The sequence below is a fragment of the Ambystoma mexicanum genome, chromosome 5p, assembly GCF_040938575.1.
Source record: "Ambystoma mexicanum isolate Mex_15411 chromosome 5p, UKY_AmexF1_1, whole genome shotgun sequence".
Lineage (NCBI taxonomy): Eukaryota > Metazoa > Chordata > Amphibia > Caudata > Ambystomatidae > Ambystoma > Ambystoma mexicanum.
Genome location: NC_090930.1, coordinates 1,173,468,074 through 1,173,489,793, shown reverse-complemented (window position 1 = coordinate 1,173,489,793; position 21,720 = coordinate 1,173,468,074).

Below are 21,720 nucleotides of genomic sequence, written 5' to 3'. Positions count from 1 at the left end.
TGCTGGCAACAGATATCATAGTCATGTCATGTCATGTTGAGGTGCATTAGGAGTGTCTGTACTCTGTTATCCATGAAAGTGCACACAGGGGACACCCATGTCGTTCTTTGGCCAGACATGCCTGAGATGCATGTGTGTATTTATCCCTTGATACCAAGGGCCAATATGGGTATGGTGGGTCAGGGGCGTTGGCGACGAAGGTCAGTGATGCATGACATGTCAGTAGTACAATATGTGTCACTCATGCCTGAGTGGATAATTGGATTGACTCTGGAATATTGTGCTGTACTCCTGATGTCACATTTAATATGTTCCTTTCTCAGATATGTATGCATGGTCACATACTACTACAATCATCGACTTGATGATGCTGTAACACACCATTGCCTGTTAGGAAAGTGTGCCTTCTACATGTGCAGATGACATTGGTGTGTGTTTTGTCAACAGTGCAGGTGTCTCACACACACAACCACAATGCATTATTATGAATTGGCCCATTTGTGTTATGGACACTAATTCCTGTCTGTACAGTGTTTGCATTCTATGTAGGGCACCATGTGCCCTGCGATGTGTACCGAGTCATTGCTGCGCTTTCAGTGGGCTCAGTGGACAGACTCCCCCATATTGATTGCACATACCAAAGACAGTATGAAGGCAGTGTGTGCCATGACGTATTGGTGTTGCGTGGTGCACAATCATGAGGTGGCTTCAGGGTGTTAGTGGATAATGCTCCCTATACCACACACATTCTCACAGGAGCTTAAGTAACTTTTAGGGAATGTGCAGGTACGATATGCCAAGATTGGTATAATGTGTCCAAAATCACACATAGGCCCAATAAGCAATGCACAGTTTTGCAAGACCTACACAGTTCTGTTACATGCACACGTTAGAAATAGTCCCATAGAACCAGGCACAAGAGACATACCACACACTTATCATTACGAATGTTGCCACTGAATCAGAACATCATCATTGACTACCACCTATTCCACCTATTGACAATGCTAATTTTCCCCAGTTGGTCGTTGTGCTATTGGTCACACATTATCTGATCCCATTCCACTCAGCATGTAACCTGCCATATCATGCATAGTTACATTACTGGGTATGTCGTTTCCATGACTGATCTAGGAGGCCATGTGATGTGCACCACCACAACAGGACCTGTTTTAGCACAATATTGTGATGACAACCTTGCTCATTCGTAGAATGTGCGTTCTCATGATACCAGTCACCATGGCGCGCACAAGTAGCTCCCTTAAGCTTGTGATTGATTTCACATCCATCACCTCTGCTTCTTCCATCCATGATGACGGGACATTGCAGACAGACATGCCTCCTCCCTTATCTCGCTGTGAACCCAGGTCACCATGAATGGCATGAATGGGGCAATACTGTGGCGTTTACATCACATCTATATATTCATCCCTAGAGTCCTGCCGCCTGCTGTGCAAATGTGCTCACCACACTTTGTTTGAAGGCAGTGTGATGCTCTGATTCCCCTCAAGGCCTCATGGCATTACCGAGCAACATGCCCTATTCTCATGTAGATTTCCCTTCAAAGGCACATCTCTACTCACCCTCCCCAGAATTTACATTCAATTCCAAGCGCTGACGAGCCCTGCATCTGGGCACAATTGACTGTAATATTTGCAGGGATGCCACCTGTAACCATGACATTGCTTTTCTCCACAGGGCAGGGAGGGGGATTGTCTGGTTCACTGACTGAACATAGACACATCTACACACGGAGGCTTGCCTTTGGATTAAATGGGTTACAGGGTTTGAAACGGACTCTTGCCACCTTGGCCCACAGACCCTTCATTGACAACAATGCCCCAATGACTCCATTTCCTGTTCCAATCTGCATCACTTACCTACTTGCATGTTCCTTTGAATATGACATTTAGCACTGCCATCAAATATCACACCTACATTATGTTAGTCTGCCTTTTGTCTCTACAGCCGCAACATTCTTTTGTGCCTTCCTCTGTGAGTGTAGCCACATGATATTTATTTATTTATTTGCATTTATAAAGCGCGCAGAACTGCCCTGGGGCATCGTGGCGCTGCTACAGCAGGCTTAAGCTAAGACATAGGTATAGAGTAACAGTCGGTTGCAGTAGTACATTGAGTTATGCTTTGCTGTGGTTACAGTGCACGCAAAACTGTGCATGTTTAAACATTAGCGGAATAGAAAGTTTTTAAGTTTTTGCGAAAGGTGGTGTATGATTTTTCATTCCTTAGTGAAGTTGGTAGGGCATTCCGGTTTTTGGGTGCGAGGTGTTGGAAGCTAGATCCTCCAGCTCTGGATCTTTTGAACGTGGGAACATAGATCTGGTTGGCAGGGTGGGCTCTGGTTGGTTTGTTAGAGGCTTTTTCAGGGTGATTCTTTCTGCGAGATAGGATGGGGCATCTAGTGTAAGGCATCTATGTGTGATGGCCATGGCTTTAAAGAGTATGTGTTCCTTTACCGGTAACCAGTGGGCATCTTTCCTTGCTTGGGAGATGTGTTCCCTTTTGGGGATGGTCAGCGCTGCCCATAGCGTGTTGTTTTGCGTGATTAGGAGTTTTTTTATGTTATTGACAGAGGTGCCTAGGAAAAGGGCATTACAATAGTCCAGTTTGGTACCTATTGTGGCTCTGGCGATGTATAGGCAGTTTTTGGTGGAAAGAAAAGGTTTCACTGCGTTGGTCACCTTGGTGGTGAGCGCTGAGGAGGAGGCTATGGCGTTGACCTGGCGGGACATGGATAGTGAGGCATCTAGGTGAACACCTAGGGTTTTGACAGGCTTGGAGACTGTCATGGTGGAGTTGTCGATGTTGGATGTTGAAGGATTTATATTGTGGGGGGAGTTTGTTGAGAGTTTCGCTGGTCCCTACTATGAGGATCTCAGTTTTATCCCCGTTTAAGTAGAGGCTGTTTGCAGCCATCCAGGTTTGGATGGCTGTGTACATTTTGGTTAGGGCAGTCACATCTTCTTCTTAGGTGCCAGTTAGTGGGAGTAGTACCCACGTATCGTCCTCGTAGTTGGTGTACGCTATGTTGCGACAGTCGAGATCATTAAAGAGTGGAAGGGTAAATGTGTTGTAGTGAGTGGGGCAGTACAGGAGCCCTGGGGGATGCCGCAGTGGATGATAGTAGGGGTTGCCGAGGCAGTGCCTAAAAAGACCTTCATGAGTCTACCATTTAGAAATGAGGCCACCCGTGGGATAGCTTCTGAGGAGAAGTGCACTTCATTTATTAGGTGCATGCCTAGGATATCATGGTTAACAAGGTCAAAGGCGGCGGACAGATCCAGTAGGAGAAGGAGTGCCAGTTTGCCTTTGTCCATGATGTCTCCAAGTTGTATTTTTAAATCGAGTAGGGCTGACTCTGTCCCGTGACCTGGTCGGAAGCCTGACTGTCTTTTGCCTAGGATATGGTTGGTTTCAAGATACTCCTGGATTTGCGTGTAGGCAACCTTATCCAGGATCTTGAGCAGGAAAGGCACGGTGGTAATGGGCCTATAGTTATTAGCCACTTCTGGGTCAGGGGTAGGTTTTTCTAGAAGAGTGCGTACTCAGGCTTCTTTTAGACTGTGTTGGCGTTGAAGGAAGCATTAATGGAGGATTTGAGGAAGGGGGCGAGTGTTTCAGGGACATGGGTCTCCTTTGCAGTTAGATGGTTTAATCTTGTTCATTGTCTCAATAACTTCCTGTTCTGTTACTTCCCTGAATTTGAAAGGGGTTGTGGGGGTTTTGGCAGAAGGGGGCTCTTGGCTGGGGGTGGGCAAGTGGTTAGTAGTGGTGGTTGATTTGAGATGCTGTGATAGGTTTTTGTGGTGCTCCTTGATTTTTGCTTGTAGGAGTTTGATTTTATTCAATAGGGCAGATTGTATGGAGTTGCACCAGGTTTGGTCTTTAACAATATCTTGTAATTTGGTAGCTGGTGTGGTGAGTTTTTTAAATATAGCGAAGAGTTCTTTGGATTCGGAGCTTGCATTCACAATTCTTTCATTTTAGGAGGCTGACCTGGCTGTGATTATAGCTTTTTTGTATTGGGAAGAGATTTTTTGGTAGGAGGATAAGGTGGCTGTGGAGGGGGATTTTTGCCAGGTGTTCAGTGCTTTTCTTTTCTGAGAGCGGAGTTCTTTAAGTTCAGAGGAGAACCATGTGGTTGAGTGTTTCACTGTTTTGGCTTTTTTATTCTGTAAAGGGACGATGGTGTTGATGGCAATGCTTATGGTGCTCTTATAGATATCTGCTAGCTTTGAGGGGTCGGAGGACTTTAGATCTGTTGTGAGGATGCTTAGGTGTGGTACGTTCTTATCTTTGGTAAGATTTTTGGCGCATCTTGCCAAGGCTGGGGGGATAGGGTTGGGCTTTTTGGTGTCAGATACGACGGGGATGAAGAAGTGAATTATGTGGTGGTCTGACCAAGGAGTCGGGGTGATGGAGCTAATGTCGATGTGACAGTTGTGGTCATCTACCCAGTCAAGGATGCAGCCTTTGTTGTGTGGGTGAAGTTATTTATTGGTCAAAGCCTAGTTCCTTTAAGGCTAGTGAAAGAGATTTGGCTGGCGTATCCTTTTTGTCATTGTATCCTAGGTTAAGGTCACCTAAAAGGATGCTTTTGGAGGTGAGTTTTAGGTTTTCTGTTAATCGATGTAGGAGGTTCTCATGGAACTCAAATAGTGGGCCAGTTGGGCAGTAGACGAGGTTGATGGTGATGGTGGAGTTGGGGGAGAGGGCGATTTTTATAGCTAGGGAGTCTATGGTGTCACCCAGGTTAAATGTGATTTGTCTGGCCTCTAAATGATCTTTCAGGATGAGTGCTACCCCACCTCCTACTGAGGAAAGGCGTCTTGCCTGATGATGGAGTAGCCCTGTGGGATGGCGAGGTTGAGGGCTGGCCCTGCAGCGCTGTGAAGCCAGGTCTCGGTGATGGCTAGAATGTCGAAGTCCAGGTTGATTAGGAGTTCGTGAATTTCAGTAGCATGAGCCGGGATGGATCTAGCGTTGATAAGGGCACATTGTAGGTTGTGTGATACTGCTCACATGTGTAAATACTGACACTAACTAGTACATGCAGAGTCTGCCATGCACATCAAATCCTGCTGGCAATGACATGACTGCTAAAACATTTTCTGCAAACTAATGATCTTTGCTTGAATGGGAAATGGTACTTGCATCACCAACATATATAATGCTGATGTCTGCAGGCCAGTGTCAGTGGGTTCCATGAATGTCCATCTGACTTTCAAAACATGTTCAAGTTGTATGGCTACCTCTTTTCTTACTCATCAGGATTACACTGCCATCATGTATGTCAAATTTGGGGTATCTGGGGTGGCATGGTGCTTCTGCTAAGGTTTGGATGGATGTTGAACATGACTATATGCCTAGTTTAGGAGTCTGATGCATGTGTAGAAGGTCCATTTGTTCTGCATTCATTTCATGTGAGGCAGGATGCATATATCCAGATAGCCCTCTGACTATTTTTGTCTGCCTTTTGTAGGTGATGATGCAGCGGAGGAGGTGCAGGTGTCAGAGAGTTGTAGAGGATGCGCAACCAGGCACCTGCATTGGCCGGGCTGCTGTGTGTGGTGAAAACCCACTGCTGTTCCAAACCATCCACAACAGGCCTGCACATGCTTCATCGGATGAGGATTACGATGCTGATGTTGCAGCCATATTGAGGCAGATGGTGGAACAACCAGCGCTCAGCAGTCCCAATCCTATGGTTCTCCTTGGGGTTTTGGAGAATACTGGGCCTGAGGGGAGACAGGCGACTGTGCCCCTACCAGTGGTAAGCCATGCTTCATTTGACAGCACTGTGTCAGCAACGTTGCCCTCAGCCATCCTGGAGGCAGCAGAGGTGTGTAATGGCAGTGGGATGTATGTAGACCAGCGGCCCATGCCAGTGTGTTCACTGAGACAGGGCTGCACTGCCTCATCCCAGTTTAATATGCCACGCACATGTGGAGGGACATATGCCTGCTTCCCGCTTAGACTGGGACGAGGAGGTGCTACGTGAAATTGCACAACAGGGCATAATCATGCAGGAGATCAGCAGGGACATGTATCATCTGGCAGAGAATATAATCTCATCTAATGTCACAATCTTAACTGAATTTGAACTACTGTGTGGGGGAATCTCTGCCTTGAGGTAATTCCTACATGAGGCCTGCCAGGAGAATCATCAGGACCTATTTGCTATTGGTAAACTGTTGTATGCTTCAGTGTCATGTGTGGCAGTGATCAATGAGGACCAGGCATTAGCCTTGCGTGGCCAGGGCCCCCCATCTCAGGATCATCCACAGGGTGTGTCCTAGCAAGGCATTTTGCAAGTGATTTTCAAATTCCATGCACACCAATCCTATGTTGCTACTCAATTTACCACACCCCTTCCTCATGCCCCGTGCTGACTATGAGCACAGTGATGGATTTTGGAACAATATTTTCTTTTTGCTGTCCAGGGTGGACTCCTTTTCTTTGTTCAACATACATTGCCATGATGCACTATGTGCAGTTGGTTCACTTCAAATGGTACTTTGCAAGTGATACTTCAGGTGGCATGTACATACTGACATGTTCAGTGAGGATAACGACATGCTCATACACAGGAACATAATCTAACATTCAGGTAAAAATGTTGACCCATGATGTGCATTATATGTGTAACAGGTCTTTGTACTTTACTGAACATGTCTCTGTTGTCATACAGGTCACTTTGCACAGTCAGCTCCCACCCACCTAGATCCCTCTCCTTCTGTCCGATTCCCGATTCCCTCTGCTGGACACTGACCCCCCTGACACAAAGGTGGAGGTGGTGAGGGATACACAGCACAACAGCAGTGACACGAGGTAAGGGAGTACACTGTCATGCATTAGCATGTGTGTTGACCTATGCATTCCAGTAGGGTCCTGATGTGGCACAAGTATGTTTGTGCATGAAAGTGTCAATCTGGTGATATGTGGGTGATTTTCACAGTCTACAAACATGGGAGTAGGACCATATCCATGATGGTGGACATTGTTTTGACCTCTGAAGCATGCTGGTCATAGTCTGTCCACTAAAGGTGCTTATGTGCATGTATTTCTGGTACCGGGACATACACTTACTTATTTGTTTGTTGCTCAGTTATTAGCTGTCATATCCTGTGAGTCCCCCATGCCATATCCTGCCATGATTGTTGTCAAGTAGCCACTATATCATGCATGTGCATCCTACCTACCCAAGTTTCACCTTCCACTTAAGGGGAAGGTTTCTGTAACCTTCAGCAGCAGTATTTTGACTTTTCATATGTTTACATTTTCATCATGAGTGAGTTATGCTGTATTTTGATGGAGAAGTGCCGATGTAAGTGGACACAGTGTGAGTGTCTGTTGCAATGTGCACTGTAACAGATGTGTCGCTATTAGTGACAACTTACTTAATTTCTTAATGTGTGTGTACTTGCATCAGTTGGATGTATTTAGAAGTTCAGTGTGTGTCTACGTTGCTTAGTGGGTGCTATGGAGTACACCATAATCATAAGGAGATGTACATGTTAGGGTACCAGGCGCACACATGAGAGATGATTTTGCAGGGGAGGGGTGGCTGGTGTATTCTCATCAAGGTATGCACTGGCAACCAGGGGAGGCTACTGAGGGAAGCAACACACACTGTCTCAGGTAGGGTTGTGAGTGGAAAGTGAATGAAGCCTGGTGTCATGTGCAATATCTGGCCCGCAGTTGAGGCTCAGTTGCTGTAGTACAGACTGTGACCATGACTGTACAGGGTCTTGTTGGGGGTACGATAGGCACAGACAATGAGACGTAGCCAACAGTGTTCTGCTGATATTGTACAATTCTGTTCTGTGAAAAGCCTACTGACATGCAGTGTATGTAGAGGATCCATCAGTATGACTGCAGAGTGACTTCCTTGCATGAAATGCTGCTGTATTGGAAATAGTGTACAATGGGTATGGGTACAGGGCCATGAGGGTGATGTTCAGGAACCCTACTTTGGTGAATCCATTGATAGCTAGTGCATCGGTGTGGGTGTGACACATTTCATCTTTTTTCCCATGCCTCCCCCTTCTCATCCTTACACTACTCTGATTATTTCAGCAGAGGGAATATGTTGACAAATTTATTTCTCTAAATATTTTCCTTCTACTTTGGCGATATGTGCCAAGTGAGCATGCATGATGGATTGGTGGTGAGGGCCGAGAGAGCCCACACATACCTACTTAGGTGCATGCAGGAGGAAGCACTTCACATCCTTGCACCCCTACCGAACCTGCTCCCAGTGCTTCTGCTGTTTCGCTAGGCTGACTCAGACCTGGTACACCTGCTCTCACTGGGGTATTATTGTGCCCCACCCAGAGGGGCTCCAAACCCATGATGCTCTCCCGTCCCGACCAGGACTGGTTGACTGTGCACTGGCTGGCCAAGTCCACCCTGTGTGCTAATTCCCTCTCCTGTGCCATGTGGACCACCTACTCTGGAAATGCTCCCTGGCCCTGCAGCCCACTGCACTGATAGGGTTTTGCCCCCCTGGCACCATGGCCCCAGGTCCCTGCTGCCCTATGAGCAGCCCCTGAGAGGGTGCTGTGGAGGCACCTGTAGTCATGCAACCCTGCTGATGAACCCGCGGGCCATCCAATATGATGGGAAGCTGGGCCACCCCCAACAGGCCTGCGCCTGCCCCTGTGGTGACCCAATGTGAAGCCCCCTGTGCCACCTGCACCTCCCCATATTGGACTCTGCCACGCTTGGCTTTGAAGGTGCTCCAAGAGCCAATATCAGTTGTGCAGGCCCACTACCTTCTGGGGGAGCCCGGTCTCTGAAATGCCAGTGGACATTCCTAAAATCCCATCAGGCTGTATTGTCGGTCCGTCCACCCCCAAAGGAAACTTCCACGTATAAGACAGCTGAGGCGCCGATCCCTGAACCACAGAAGAGTTGTGAATCATGACCCCAGCCCTCATTCCCCTACGGCCTTGGGTAGTGGGCTCACCCTGAGCTACATTTCTTGGAACCGTGTTCCTGTTGTTCACAGCTGCTGCCAGTGGTGCATCTAACCCCCTTGCTGTACTCCCTGTGCCAATGCTTGGTGTATCCAGCCCCCCTATTGCCCCAGCAAAGTCCATGACTGGGATAGGATCCGGTTCAATGGGGACCACCCAAACACTTAACTCGCTCTTTTTCATGCTTCCCTTCCTTTTCTTTGCTGGTGGAAATGCTGCCCTCAGAGTGACGTTTTTTCTCCTGGGGCATGAACCCTCCACACACCTCCACTGCCGTAACAATGCTAATAGGCCAAATATGCATGCATTTGCTTCTATGGCCCACCCCGGCTGGCTCCTCCATTACCCAGCCTGCCCAGCCCCTCCCCTTACCTCTCCAAGCCTCTCCGCTAGCCCAGGGATGGAGAAAAGAATTTTCGGTATGCCACATGATCCAAGGGAGCTGGCCCGAAGCAGCAGGCAGTTTCGGGGCAGGAAAGCAGGCCGGACGGCAGCAGATATCCCAGCAAAGCTCCAAAACCGAGGAAACTGAAATGGAGTCCAGGTCCTTCATGCGTTGGCACGGCAGCCATTTGGCAGGTGGTAGCCCGGGATTGGCAAATGGAGGTTATGAGCTAATGCTCGTCCAGGCAGACTTGGCCCCCTTTTAAATCTTGTTGTTTAAAACCGCCGCCCACCTGTCATTGCGCCACCTGCCACACCTGCATTGTTATGCTGGAGTGGGCTTTATACCACCCCTGGCCAGTTTTGGGTGGCTGCTACCTCCAGCCGCCGGTTCTCCCACTGTCCTGGCACCTCCTGTCCGCCCAAGCCTGTAGCCCCTCCACCGGGGAAGGAGGTCTGCTTTCAGAGGCAGTAAATAGGTGCATGCTTATTATCAGAAAGACAATCAGTCAATTACGTTTTACGTATTGAGGGTTCATGTGTCGGTAACAGGTAATGGAGGTAGCTCAATATGGGATGATGTGGCATGCTCTTTGTTTGACATTGTTCAATCAGTCATGCCCATGTAACTTTCTCAGTTGATCTCTGAAGCCAAGTGACACTGTTGTCTGTATTTGTATGCTTGGGAGAATGACTTGGAAAATGCAATATGCAATACTAATGGTTCTGCCGATGATTTCAGATTTTTAATTGAAGGATGTAGATTGAGGATATGTGTGATTGTTGGAGTATGAGCCACACACCACATGTCCACACTTGACTGCCATTCTCAGGTTGTTGTTCATGGTCCAACTGTACTTTCCATGTTTCATCATTAAAGGACATCCGGGATGTGGCTATGGTGTGACTTCCACACTGGATGCAATTCATGTGAAGCATGTCTGGACAAGCTGAGTGCGTATGTGCTGACCCCTCACCCTTTGGATTGCTAAAGCTATGGGTACTGCCTGTGGCTGTGGAAACAACCCCTCATGCACCTCTATTGGTATGCCAAGATGTGTGGCTATATTATGCAAAATGCAACATGCCAATATGATTTTACATACACCAGCTGGTGCATACAACAGTACTCCATCTGAATTGTCCAGGCAGCGGAACCATGTTTTCAGCACTTCAAAAGTCTGCTCGACTATGCCTCTGGTGGCAATGTGGCTGCATGGAACCAAGCCTCCTTTGGTGTGGTAGGATTTCGGCTAGGTGTCATCATGAATGCTGATAGCGGGTAGGTACTGTCCCCTGTAAATGACAATAATCACATTTTGTTATGGTATGTGATTTTATTGTGGTTTGTATTCGATGTGACCCCCAATCAATGTGTTTTGGTGTGTGTGCTGGCTGATACTCACCAATGAGCCATTTGTTGCTGAACGATCCTGTTGCCAGTGCCTGGTGGATGGGGGAATGCCATAACATATTGCTATTGTGGGTGCATTCAGGATTGTTTACGTTCACATGCATGATGTGACCCTTAGCATCACCGTTGACCTGCACGTTGAGCCAATGCCATTTTTTTTTATTCCAATACATATGTTCTGTGGCTCGTGGGGGTTGAAGTACAACATGTGTGAATCAATTGCCCCAAGTACCCGTGGGAATTTGGTAACTGCATAGGATTCTTGAGCCACTCTTTGACTTGCCTGCTCAGTGGATGGTATGTCTATGTGTCTCTGCACACATGCTATGATATAGCTTAGGACCTATTTGATGCAGAGTGATTGTGTAGGCTGTGAAATACCCCTGACAATGGCTGTGGTCCATTGGAATGTGCCAGTCCCCACGAAGTGAAGGGCAGTTGGGATTTGTACCAAATGTGGAGGGAAGCAGTGTGTACCATACACTTGGTCACCTGGCATGCCGAATATTTTTGTGTGTGTATGGTAGATTCTGGCCCTACTCATCCTTCTCCGCCACCTTCCATAATGCAGTAGGTATGCAAGCAATGCAGGAACAGGCATTTGTGCAATGTTTCTCTAGGATTGCATGGCACTTTTTAAATCTGCGATTGCATGGTGTAGTCTCACCTTGTGACTGGTAACGGGTGCCGGTAAAATTTGAGTCCTTTATAGTTTGCGTACGAGTTTGTGTACACTTCATGGGGCGTGTTTGTACGTTTGCACGGTGCCTCCCTCTCCATGCCCATTTTATCCCTCATTTCTCTACTTTAATGAGGATGTTTGCATATTTTGCCCCCTTCTTGGTCTTTGCACTGGCCATTCCCTCAAGCCTCACACAAGGCACACGGACATAGTGCACTGAGCTGGGAACCTGAGTCCAGTCTGTAAATCAGTGGATACAGTTTTGCGTGCAGCATAGTGCCCTTTTTTGGCCAAAAGTGCTTTTGCGCCAGGCAAATCTTTCTGTAAATCAGACCCTTTGCCTTGCAAATGTTTACAAGTGAATGCAGGGGACCCAACACAACATATGTGCGGATGTTGGCGGTCCCATGCATGCAATTTGCACTTGTAGCACATGGCCCCCAGTATGACAGCACATGCATCTTATATCGGTTAGTAACACAGATGAACACCACCTCTATTCTCTATGAAAATAACAGTCACATTAACGTATGCTCTTTGCAAGCAGATTTCCTTATGCATTTTAATCAGATCAGTACATGAGCGCGTAAGGAATGGTAAAACAACAAGCATGCATTTCAGTTTGGTTAAACGTATTCTTCCATGTTCCAGAACACCACATTACAGGGCCAATTTGTAGAATTTAGCAGTTCCGAACATTATCCTGAGTTCTGGCAAACAGTTTCAAACATTCAGGCAGAAATTGCGTACGATTTCTGGACCATTCTTTCTAAGCAGAGGCAGGAGGATGCTACAGAATTTTAGGGCATAAACTTCGGTTGATGGCGAGGTAGAACCTTAATAAGATTGAATTGAGGAAGACATAGTAGATTACAATAGGATTTAGTTGAATGAAATGTACACAAAAAATAGGATTTAGTTAAGGGAGAGGTAGAAACTTAAAATAAGATTTAGTGGAGAAATAGGGTGACTGCAATTGTAAAACAAATCATATTGTGACTACTGACTATTACATCAATGTGACCATGTTGCATGATCTTACCATGTGTAGCATTTCTTGGGAGAGTGGCAGACGAGCATCACAGAATTGTCCAGAGGCGAGCAGGAAAAGGCATTCAATGGCTGTAAGTGAGGGTACCTGCTTTTTCTGAAAATAGAAAATAATTACAGAGAAATAGTCTATAACGTTTTTGGAGACACAAGGAGTTATGGTAGGATATGATAAGTCATTTATAACATGCCTGTACACAAGTGTTTCGAGATGCAACAAGACAAGGGAGGGAAGACAGAGGGAGAACAAGACAAACGATCTTAATAGGCCTTGTGTCATTCAGATTGAGCAAGGCGAGAATGAGAAATGCAAGGGGAAAGGGGGGGAGTGCAAGGGAGAGCGGAGGGGAAACCAGGGCAGCAATGCTCTGAGTAAGCGCAGCCAGGGCAGCACGGCTCTGGGTAGTGCAAAGAGAACAAGGAACTGTAGGGATACAGTTACAGCCCTTAAGTGCATGGTGGTAGGCCCAGAGGCAGTTTAAGAGTGACTGATCAAGAAAGAGCCTGGTACCAAGTGAGACTCTCAGGGTGGCCAAGCAACAACTCGGTATAGCAGACAGGTAGGTCAGGTAGGCCAGCAGGGGAGTGTAAGGAAGTCATGGTATCAAACAGTGAAGACAGACACAAGAGATCACAGTTCAAGGGTGTTTATTGAACTTCAAATGGGTTAGTTGAACACCTATCTAAACCAGGATGGCAGTAAGCTACGACCATCAAATAATAATAATGCAGTCCTAGTGGAGTCTGTCAACAGAAAAGGGCCTGTACTATTAAACCTATTGCCAATCCTTACTTCTAAATACAAATGGTATGGAATAACAATTTATTCAAAAGAAAAGTGTTCAAGAAAGAATATGCCAGGACGGTTGAGAAGTTGGCTCCCCTTCCACATGTTTTCAGCAAGGGGCATGGCGTCACATGCGTTCTTCGCACATACTCTGGCTTCTTGGCCACGAGGTAACAGTTCAACACATGGGCATCAGGACCTTCTGACAAAGTCTGTTTCCAAATGACAGTCTCTTATTGCAGATGGCCCGATATATCGAACAAAGTACAACATTTTCTTTCCTTTGTCAGGATGTTCACATTCACAAGTTCTCAACTTTTCTCCCTCCTTCGGGCTCGGATCACAGGCCCCCACTCGTTCTGGCTCAGACCACTTTTCTACAATTGTCCCAACTGGTCTCCCTTGTTTGGGCTCCGACCACAGATCCCCTCCTTCGGGCTCAGATCCCTTTTCCACAATGTTCCCAATTGGTCTACCTCGTTTGGGCTCAGATCACAGCGGGATACCTTACAGAGACTTTCGATTGAGCACATTCACGGTGGTGGACCACACTGTCAATGGTATTGTATCTTTCCTTCTCAAGGTCAAACATTCACCAGCAGTTCAGCTTTACTCACGTCTTTCATCACACGCGTGTAACAGTGTTTGTTTCAGTGCTCGTTTTGCAATGTTGGTGCTTGCAACCTTAACTTCAACACTGACCGGTCTTGCATCGGTCGCCCCAACTCAACGGCTGTGTTGATATCTTTGTCGCTTCTTTGTTCTTGGAACCAAGGATGATACCACAGCGTTTGCTGCTCCTCCCCTCCTTGGTCAGTTACACAGGAAGGCCTTTCATATCTCCAACACACAACTCAGGATTCTTCAGTCTGGTTTCCCGGCCATACGCTTTCTGCCTTGGAGGATTCTTGAAAGTAAGGGCGTCTTGACGAAAAGGTCAAGGGTGTCATGTAATGTTATATAATTGTTTATTTATACAGTGCTCATAAACAGGTGGGGTGCTTGAAAGCGCTTCAAGGCAGGACAGGAACAAGGAAAAACAGTAGTAATTCTTAGGCCTTGAAGTTTCAGAATGAACTAAACAGAAAAGAATAGCATAATAGGCCTGACAGCCTTCTTACAAACCCTCCTTGGTGTGCCGTCTTTCTCCCCTTGTTCAGCTGCCAACTCATAACTGCTGTACCTTTGTTTGCTTTGCCTCACTCTGAGTGTGCTCTTGTGCTCCACCATTTATCCATGTGGGGAAGTTTAATGCAAGTCAAATGTTAATAATGTTTAGGAATTGCCTGTCCTTGCCTGACCATAGTAGTGGGACGTGTCAGGTACACGGCTTGGGTGTGAGTCTGTTTTCTCCCAGAGCGGGCTTTCCATGTGAAAGTGCTCATGCAGGAAAAGGGGGGGGGGTTGAGCTTCCATATATCCTACCTGGTAGGATGGGGTAAAAATGTTACAGGGAAGTGAGGGGATACCGTGTCTCACCATCAGGCATCCCACTCCCTGAAGACCCCTCACCCAGATGATTCTCTCACAATGCTCCACCCCAGCATCTGGATCCAAAGGCGATGCCGTGCCCTGGCCACCTGATAGAAAGATCTGCGGGGACACCGTCTGGTTTCTCACAGGAGGGAGAGAGAGAAAACAGAGGAGAAGAGGAACGTTTTGAGCTTTTCCCGGAACTTCAGGTGGTCCAGGTCAAATTTGAGAGGTGCAGTGAGGCCATTCCAGAGTTAGGCACCTGCAGAGAACAAATATCTACCCCCCACTCTCTGCCTGGAGAATCATCTAACCCTTAGAGAATTGGAGGTAGCTGAGCGAAGGGCTAGAGAGGAAGGTATTTCGGAAGAGAGCATTGGCTGTGGTGAGGGACCCGGCCCGAGAAAGCCTTCTGGATAAGCCAAAGGGTCTTGAACTTGATCCTTGCAGGCACTGGGACCAGTGGAGAGATTTCAAGGCTGGTGAGATACAGTCCCTGGACTTGAGGCCAAGGATAAGCCTTGCAGTCCTGTTCTGGATTAGTTACAGAAGGCAGAAAGTAGAGGAAGGCAGATTGAGGAACAGGCTGTTGCAGTAGTCGAGCTTTCAGAGAACCAGGACTCTAGAGACAGCGAGCTTCTGGGAAAAGGGAGAAAGCTAAGAGTGCCTTTGAGGATGTGCAGCTGGTAGTTGGATGTATTGGCAACCTGCGAGATGTGAGGAGAGAAAGAGAGAGTTGAGTCGACCATGCCACCAAGGATTTTTTCCTCTCAGGAATGCCAAGGAAGAGGGCCCAAGGTGGGCGGCCAGAGTGAGAGGGGAAAAGGATGGGCAGGGGTCCAAATGAGAAGGTTCTCTGTTTTACTGTCACAAACCTTTTCGAATGGCGGTGGTTGCCGCGGATACGGCTTCACCATCATTGAGCTGTCCCATCACTTCTCCCGACATTCGGTTGCAACGTTCTAGTTGTTTTCCCCCAATCGCCGCCGCCAGGTGTACTTCCTCCCAGTCAACCCAGCGGTCGGAGCATTGCAACCGTCCAGCTCCCTTGCTATTCTTTACAGTGAAACGCTAGTTGTTCTCCCTTTTGCTTCATACCGAAGCCTGCCTCTCTCTTTGTTTTCGCGCCTTCTTCCTCTCTGCCTTCTCTTGGTCTCCGCTCCGCTGTGCTTTCGTCCCTCTGGCTCTTTCCTACTTTTTATCCCTTTCGGGGTATCTGTTCTTGTTTCCTCCCCACTTTGCCTTCCTCTTTTCTCTTCTTAACTATTGTTATCTTTTCAGCTGTCCCTCTTTGCTCGGTCGTTTTCCGGTTCCTTGATACGTATCCAGCTCAGATTACTGCTACCTCACCCTTGTTCTTAATCTGCCTCCAGTATTTTACCTCGGCAAGATTCACCCAGTCTGCTCTACCCCGGACTCCAACCTACGACCACTACCACCTGGGCCAGCATCTTCCGGAACATCGTGGGGGTGTTTTCTGCCTAAGGGCTTTTTCCCCAGAGTTGCCTGTACCCGGGGCTGCAGTTGTGGAGTGGTCCACATTAGGATCCACCACGGCTGCTCCTCGTGTCAGGTCACTGCCTTCAAGACAGAAGAAGGACTATCGGGCCCATCGACAAGGCATTGAGGAGACAGACCCCGAATTCTCAGGTGAGGAGATTGGTGACTTGAGTGAGGAGGTGGGGACCTTAGACCGTGGCATCCAAGATTCCTCAGAGACAGTTCAGGATATTGACACTTACTGGCATTAAGGCAGAAATCATTGGTGACGCACCGATTCTGAATCTCAGATAGACAGTTAGGAATGAGCAAGAGAGGGGAGGAGGCTGAGGGGAGCCTAAAGGAAAGCTGAGTGCCATCTGCATAACCCTGAACGTTAGAGGAGAAGGTTGAGATCATGTGGGACAAAGGGGCCAAGTAGAGGTTGACAGACAAGGATGAGAGTATACAGCCCTGGGGAATGCCACAGGTAGAGAGAGAGGTGGTGGTGAGAAAGGGACCAAGTTGGATCTGGGAGGGGCAGTCCAAGAGAAGGAGGTCAGCCACTCCAGATCCTGATCAGTGATGCCCAGGTTCTCACAGTGTCGATTGATCAGGATGGCATGGTTGACTGTGCCAAAAGCAGAGGAAAGATCAAAGAGAATGAGAACAGAAGGAATACTGCAATCAAGGGTAGAGAGCAGATCTTCACAGGTGTTCAGGAGAGCAATTTCCATGCCTCTGGCATCTCTGAAGCCAGAGTGATGGTCATGTAGACAACCAACAGATTCAGCGTGGAGAGTACGCTGGAAGATGGGCAGCTTTTCCAAGAGTTTGCCCAGGAAATGGGTAATGGAGTGTGGACAATAGTTTGCTGGGAAGGTAGGATCAGCAGACGGCTTCTTGAGGAGGCAGTGCACAGGGGAGTGCTTTAGGGGAGAGTGGAAAGTTCCAGTGGCAAAAGAGTGATTACAGTAGTTGGCCAAGGCTGGAGCGAGGGTGTCAATATGGTCCTTGATGGTTCTGAAGGTGCAGGGGAGCACCTGTTTGGATGACACTTTCATAGATCTGACCTGTCTTGAAACCTTGTCAGGTGTTGTCAGAGAGAAAGAGAAAAATGAGGGGGAGAGGGAGAGATGATCAAAGGGGGGCTGAGACAGGAAGAGACAGGAAGATGGAGAGGAAGAGAGATAGAAGACAGGATATCCTGAGTTTTAGCAGAGAAGTGAGAGGCCAGAGCCGTGCTTAGGCCCTGGGAGGGAACAGGGGAGGTAAACACTGCAACAGCATTGTCCAGTTCCTTGCAGATTTTAAAGAGTTTGGCTGTGTTGTTCGAGGCCGCACATATGCAGATTTGAATGTGTTCTCTCTTCCTGGACAGGACAGAGAGTCTGTATTGCATTTGCAGCAGGCCGTAGGCAGTTTGTCAGAGCATTCGCCAAAGCCCTCCACTTCCTTTCAGTCACCCTGCATTTGCATTTCTGGATGGTCAGGTCAGAGCCATACCAAGAGTTGCACTTGGAGGTAGGCTTCAGCTGGGTTCTCATGACAGGGGTAAGGATGCGCAGGGTGTTGGAAATAGAACGATGCAGATTAGAAAGGGCTGTCAGGTTGTGAGTCAGCTGCAGGAGTAGGATGAGAAGAGAAAGTAGAGGCAAGGCATCCACTGACACACTTCATGGGACAAATGACCGAGAAGCAAGGTAGCAGTGATGGGGGTGGGGGGATTTACCTGAGGGATAGAGTGATTCAGATGAGAGGAGAGTAGAAGGTGGTCAGTCCAAGAGAGAGTGGTAAGAGGGTTAGAGATCAGGATGTCTGAGGTGATAAGAAATCCAAAGTATGTCCGGCAGAGTGTGTCAGGCCAGAGGGCAGAAAGGAAAGAGAGAGAGAGTGTCGCATAGGTTGCGGAAAAGCCCAGAGGAGGGATTAGAAGCATCCATGTGGATGTTGAGATCTCTGAGGAGAAGAAGTTGAGGCAACGAGAGAAGAGAGGTCAGCACATTCAGAGATGAAGAGGGCGAGCTGACTAGCTGGCCTATAGATGGTGGCCACAGTTAGATAGAGGCCAGGACAGATAGAGAGCCTGCAGACCAGGCAGGCATTCAAAGGAGGAGTAGGACTGCGTAGGGGTGACAGAGGCCAGGACGCACTCCGGAAAGATCAGGGATACTCCACCTCCAGGATGGTTGGTCCTTGGTTCTGAGAGGATCTTGTAGCCCACAGGGAGGAGAGCGTCAACACTTGTGACAGAACTGGCTGTAAACCATGCCTCAGTGAGAGCAAGGACATCTAGTTCAAGTTCTTTGAGGAGGTGACAGATGTCAGAGGAATGTTTGACAGCATAACAAGAGTTGAGAGTAGCGTCATGGAGCAGGTTGCCACATTTGAAAGAGTTCCGTGGAAGGGTACAGGCTTGAGGTGCACCTTGCAGAGGTGGTAGAGTGGCCCGACGGTGGGCAGAGGAGGAAGATGAGGGTGCCAGAGAGGTTGCGGAAGGAGTAGCAGGTGAAGGGAGAAAGCTGATAGGACTCAGGAAACACCTATCAAAAAGTAAGACATTGGGATGTGGGCCCTGAACCAAGTGGTTGCCGTTCAGATAGACATTAATGATGGTCTTGGAGGAGTGGAAGGGGGCCAAGAGGACCTCTCACCTATTGCCACCGTTAATGGGAGAGGAGGGGAAAGGAGAGAGAACGGAGACCATATGAAGGGTCTATAGGTCTGGAGAGGGGATGACAAAGAGGATGTCAGTGATAGTCTGTCTGGAGGAAGCACTTGTGTAGGTATCAGTGCTACGGAGGCCTGGGTAGGAGACCAGGATGCCCTTCTTGAACTTCTCTCTTCCATACTTAGTGAGAGGGATAGGGTAAGAGATAGAGTAGCAGTTGTAGAAGATGGGTGAGACAGAGAGCACCATAGGTGGTGTGAAGAAGGTAGGTGAAGGAGAATGGGGTGAGAGAAGAGAGAGATGCACAGCCCTGTTGCACACGAGTCAGAATGCACAGAGGAAGGAGGATGGGAGCCAGGATCACAACAAAGGAAGACACACAAGGGTAACAAGTAACTCACAACAATGAACGGCACACCTTGTGGGGGGGATCTAGATGGGAGCCTAGAGAGAACAAACAACAATGCCACGGTTGCCGTAATGCGAACACACACAAATTTGAATTTCCCAAAAGGGGGAAAAAGGCATGTTTTTGATCACAACACAATACAACACACCCAGATTAGACTTTCCTAAGGGCAATGGGGGTCATTATGAGGTAGTGGGTAACCATGCTATTAGTGGCATGGCTACCCCCTTACCGGGTACCGGGTCCAGGTTCCTTGAATGAGGAATTACCAGGCCATTCTGACCCATAGGGCTCAATGGGAATGGGGAGGGTGCTAACAACTGGCCTGTTAATAACGGGCCCATTGTTAGCACGCTGGACTTCTCGCGGGACCCGCTAAGGGCGCCTGGTTTTACCAGGCGGCCTTAGCGTGTCCCGCAAGCAGAACTCGTAATAAGGCCGTAAAGGGTTGACGGCTCCGGCACCTTTACCGGTGCCGTTAACCACTTACCGCCTACCTCAGAATGACCCCCTGTGAGATGTATTGACCCACTCTGCTATACTATGCGGCATCACTGTGCTATCTATGGTGCAAGAAACATAAGAATTGCGGCACAACCTGTCATGATCTCTGCTTCCAAAAGGTCAGGGTTTTCCCAACTCCCTTGGAAGCAGATCCATAACCCAGGTTCCGAGTGCCAACCAGTCCCAATTGGGACCTTTTGGACCCAGTCCTGGCGCCAGTGGCACCAGGCTCATAAATATGCCCAGTCCCAGCGCTGGAAGCGCCGGGCTCATAATGCTTGGGTGGACTTACCTGCAGCAGACCATGCTGCTTACTTGCCTGCCAGTTGAGCCTCTGATCCTCTTCTTTTTGGAACTACTTTTCATGTTGGGTGGGGCAGGAGCCACTCCCTAGGTTCAGAACACTGGAACTCTTCTGGAAAGCAGGAACTCTTTTCTTACTTAGGCGTGGCTGTGGAAGGAGACACCTAAGCACTACAGGAGGCTATTTAAACCACACCCGATGGATGAATCTTGCTTTGTGTTATTCTGCATCCTCTGCAGCAGAACGCTCATCGTGTCTTCTGCATCTGATCCTGGGCCTAAGGAAAAAGGCTTACCATCCTGAATCCAGTCTTCAGCAACACCTATAAAGACAAGAAAGAACAGGTTAGCATTACGGTCTTCAGTGACAGCTCTTCACTTACCTGGTCCATCGGCTGTCACCAACGCCTCGCGCTGCATTCCGACATCTGAAAGACAAAGGCTTACCTACTCTTCGTGCGCTCCGGAGGTCTTCACACTGCATTCCGGCATCTGAAAGACAAAAGCTTACCAACTCTTCGCACGCTCCGGAGGCCTTCGGCTCTGCATCCCGCATCTGAAAGACAAAACAAGGTGCGTTTAAAGACATTGGGGAACTTTAATACTCACGTGCCATTACTCCTTTCCACATCTAACCCAGTGGGTATTCCGGCACCCTGCAGCCGCTCCGAACTTGTACCTGCAAAATAAAAAGACAGTTAGAGCGCATCGTGAAGCAGGCAACAAGCGCTTACATACGTGCTTCCAGGCGCTTCTAATCATCACACGGGCTCCATCTTCAACTCACTTCATACGTCATCCACCATCGCCGGAACCCTGCAAAACAAGAGACATCATTACTAAAGACTTTAAAGACATTAGAATTACTCGAAACTTACCGTTCGTGCAGTAAACGACGGACAGCAGTCCTCTGAAGTCAAGAGGCCTGCTCCCCTTATCCAGTGAAGAAACTGGTTACAGCACCCTGCCCCGAGGCAGATGGAGAGCACGGCGTTCACTTACCTAAGGTGAGAGCGTTAACCTTCGGGGTTCTACAGGAGAAGAGAAAGGGAAGAAGAGAGAGACATTCAATAACCCAGTTCATTAATCCCATATTTTCTATCTGCAGACATCTTACCCTTCGAGTCAGACATACAGTGCCCAGAGGTCCAGCCCAAAGAGCCAGCCGTGTGTTACACATCACCTTTGAAGATACGGTATACGCCCAGTCAAGACCGGCGCCTCTACGGGAATCAGGTGAGCGTTACAGAACACAAAGCCTACCACTGTAAGAGGATTCAATTCAACACTACAGCTAAGTCAACGCCTAGTCTATAATACTGAATGAAAACCCTTATTGATATAACTTTATGTCCAGTTCATGCGTTCTGGATGACTACCCCTATATAACACCCCTCTCTTGGAATCCTCCTGACCCCACTGAGCCAAGAAGTAGTTCTGTTTTGCAAATTAAAAGGTTTATTTGAGAAGTAAAGCAATATATATCTATCACACTTTATAATAAATTAATAATTGAATATCACACTTAATCTGATATGATAAAGATTAACAACGGAGAATCT